Source organism: Hipposideros armiger, unplaced genomic scaffold, assembly GCF_001890085.2.
Source record: "Hipposideros armiger isolate ML-2016 unplaced genomic scaffold, ASM189008v1 scaffold_212, whole genome shotgun sequence".
Taxonomy (NCBI): Eukaryota; Metazoa; Chordata; class Mammalia; order Chiroptera; family Hipposideridae; genus Hipposideros; species Hipposideros armiger.
In genome coordinates, this window is record NW_017731562.1 from 1,464,665 (window position 1) to 1,467,823 (window position 3,159).

Below are 3,159 nucleotides of genomic sequence, written 5' to 3' on the forward strand. Positions count from 1 at the left end.
TGGGTCTCTGGCAAGTCCACATGTCTTGCAGGCAGAGGCACTGTCTCTCTTTTCAGGAATGTTTATATAGTGACCTCCCTTGGGAGACAGATAGTGTCTCCCTCTGGAGCAAAGGCAGGTTTGTTTACAGTTCAGTATAATAAAGATAATGTCTCCTTCCGGAGCAAAGGGCAGAGTCTTATTTCCCTTTTAAAAAGATTGAAGTTCCCTAAACTTGGGGTTCCTTAGTTCTAACAAACTTTCTGTGCACACAGCATCCATCGGTGCTTCTCAGTGTCATCCTTGTAAGGCTGAGGAGACAAGTGGAACCAATGCAGACATGAAGCCCGGACTGTGTGTTGTGCTAGATGATAACTTCCTTCGTCTCTGGCCCAGGGTTTTTGTGTCTTCTGCCACATCCATGGAACTATGGCAGGCTAACTTGTTATCTTGCAAGTAAGGTAAAAACCTCTGACTCTTCACAGCTCTTGATGACCAGACTCTATCACATAGAGAGGATTTGAAAAACTCCTTATTGATACCACCTTTTAAAGTATATAACCATTTCCTTCCCTGTCATTCACATGTTCTAAGCCTATTGGAGCAGCACGTCTGTCTCCTCATGCCCCTTTCCCATCAGTGGTTTCTAGGCACCTGTTGAAAGTATGAGCCAGTTGCTTTTCGTTTCATTTTGCAAAGTGCTACAAGAAAGAGATGAACTCAGAAAATAAACTGCCAACTTGCAAGAAGAAGTGAGAGGGATGTAGAGAGCCAGAACTTGTTTACTTGAAAAATAAAATTATCTCCAGCCANGTGGTGTGTTTAAAGACATGCAGGAAGGCAAATTGATAGCCATTGCAGAGAGGGAAAATGAATGCATTTTTAAACACACAACACTAGAAACAAAAGTAACAATAAAGATTAGTTAGAAATACATTAGAAACAATGTAAAAAGGCCACCTCCTAGCAAATGCATGTTTTAAAAAATCAAAATGAGAAGCAATGAAGGTAATGGGAAAACAGGAGACTTCAATGTCATCTTTAATTACGTATTTTAAACATTAGAAAACCTGAGTAGGTCAATAAACAAAGAAAAAATTTAAGTAGTTATCAGTGCATTGTATGTCCTCAGGTGAGCCCTGCTCACTATGCATTCTTCCAGACTGGAGAAATACATTATACCTGTGGTATGTATATATTTTTGTCCTGCAGACAGAAAAGTGAATATACACTTTCAGTTTGCATAATTGATATTAACCTGACACCAAAACTTAAAAGCAGATATCAAACTATAGATTCTTAGTTCTCCCATGAATATGGGTGCAAACAAATCAAATAAAATATTAGAAAGTACAAATAATATGTCCTAAGAACAACTTACCATTGCCAAGTAAGATTCATCTGCTGAAAGAGCGGTTCCCATTAAGAAAAAGCTATACTACATACTATGACCGTAATGAGATCTGTTTGCCCCGTTGGTACTTTTCCACTATTGGGATCATGGAAATATGGTGTGTTCAGATCGTGCATGGCTTAATGGAACAGTCACTATCTGGAGGGGTGGGATGAGCCTGATTTACTTAAATGAATCTACACTACTGCTACGTACTGAGGAAGGCATGCAATGGATGATGAGGCAACCAAAATGTCTAAAATTGCTTCTTAGAAAAATAGCTAAATTTACTGAGCCTTTGTGATTAGCCAGGCTAATTGCTTTACATACATGTCAAGACCTATGAAGTACTATTATTCCTGGTTTATAGATAGGAAGCTAAAATACATTCAGGGAAGTAACTTACCCAATATCACAGCCAGCAAATGAAGCTGGGATATAGGCAGTCTTAACCAAAAAACATGCTTAACTATAGCACTGAAAAGCAAGCAGGGTACAAAAGTGTATGCAGTGGTTATAATTTTTTTAAGCTGAAATGAGTGAAAAGCTAACATTTACGTGTTGGCTTTTCACTGTTGCCTATTTTTCCGTGGTGAACATTTATAATTTTTTTTAATCTAAAAATACTTGTATATCCCCCTACAAGATGATAAGCTTTTTGTGCGCAAACCCTGTTTATTTTTGTAACCTCAAACCCAGCTATCCACTTTACACATAATAGGCACACAATTTTTATCCAATTGGATTACAACATAAAGGATTCCTATGTATGTCTCCTACTATAGAGCTTCTGTGAACAAGTCCATATTGTCTACAAATATCCTAGTAGTTGTTCAGATGCCATCTTTTCAAACTGAGGCCCTACTTAGTATCATTTTAAAAGATTCTGCGCATTTTAATTTCGATTTTATGTTTTCAGGTTTTTGCAATACTATTAGCATCTAAGTCCAAGTACATACAAATCTTGGTGATATTTAAAAATAGCAGGTAACATTTATTGAACTCTTACTATGTCACTCTTGCTCTAAGCACTGTAAACATTTTCCCATTTAACCATCATAACAGTTCTATGGTGTTACTTCTGTGAGGCACAGAGGGGTTACATAGCTTCTGCCAGGACACACAGCAAATAAATAATGGAGCTGGGATTCACACTCAGGAAATATAGCTGTGGCCTCATTTCAGTTCGCTTGGATGCAACCACTATTGGTTTGTTTAAGAATGAAGTTTAAAATTGTTTTTGTATAAATAGAGCACATAATGGAGACACAATTTTATTTCATTGTATGGCCCCTTGAGAAATTGGGGTGGAAAGAATGAAAAACAGCTAAGATGAGAAGTCAAGAAAGCAAGGGAGAGAAGGATTACAGACGGCAGAGAAAGAGGTGATGACTCAGTGGCTTTGGGGTCAAAGCATTGGTTCCTTTTTTTTTTACCTTGGTGTACAAGTTCATTTAATATGTTGAGCACCTATGTACTGAGTGCCAAGGACACCACGGTGAGAAGGAAAAGCTTCCTTGCCCCTATGTAGCTTGGTCTGATTATGATGTAGTTTGAAATGGCGTAGCATAGAATTCCCGTTTTTCTGTCCCCCTTAATTTTTCCACACTTGATTCTCTTTTTGTTTGTTTGTTTTACAGGGCCTTTTTTTTTTAAGATTTTTATTGGGGAATTGGGGGAATGGGAACAGCCCTGGGGAATTGGGGGAAGGGGAACAGACAAGTTGCTGTCGTTTTGTTCTTCAGTCTAGTTGTGGAGGACATTGCTTCACTGGCCCAAGTTGGCAC

The 3,159-nt window shown here is 38.3% G+C and overlaps 1 long non-coding RNA gene across 2 annotated transcripts in view; it reads left to right on the forward strand.

The window, feature by feature from the left end:
• LOC109388939 (uncharacterized) overlaps nt 1-3,159 on the forward strand; it is a 23,446-nt gene that overhangs the window by 11,948 nt on the left and 8,339 nt on the right. For both annotated transcript variants that reach the window (XR_002125296.1, XR_002125295.1), the window contains one exon: nt 255-440. This is a non-coding gene — a long non-coding RNA (uncharacterized LOC109388939). The remainder of the gene's footprint in view (nt 1-254; nt 441-3,159) is intronic.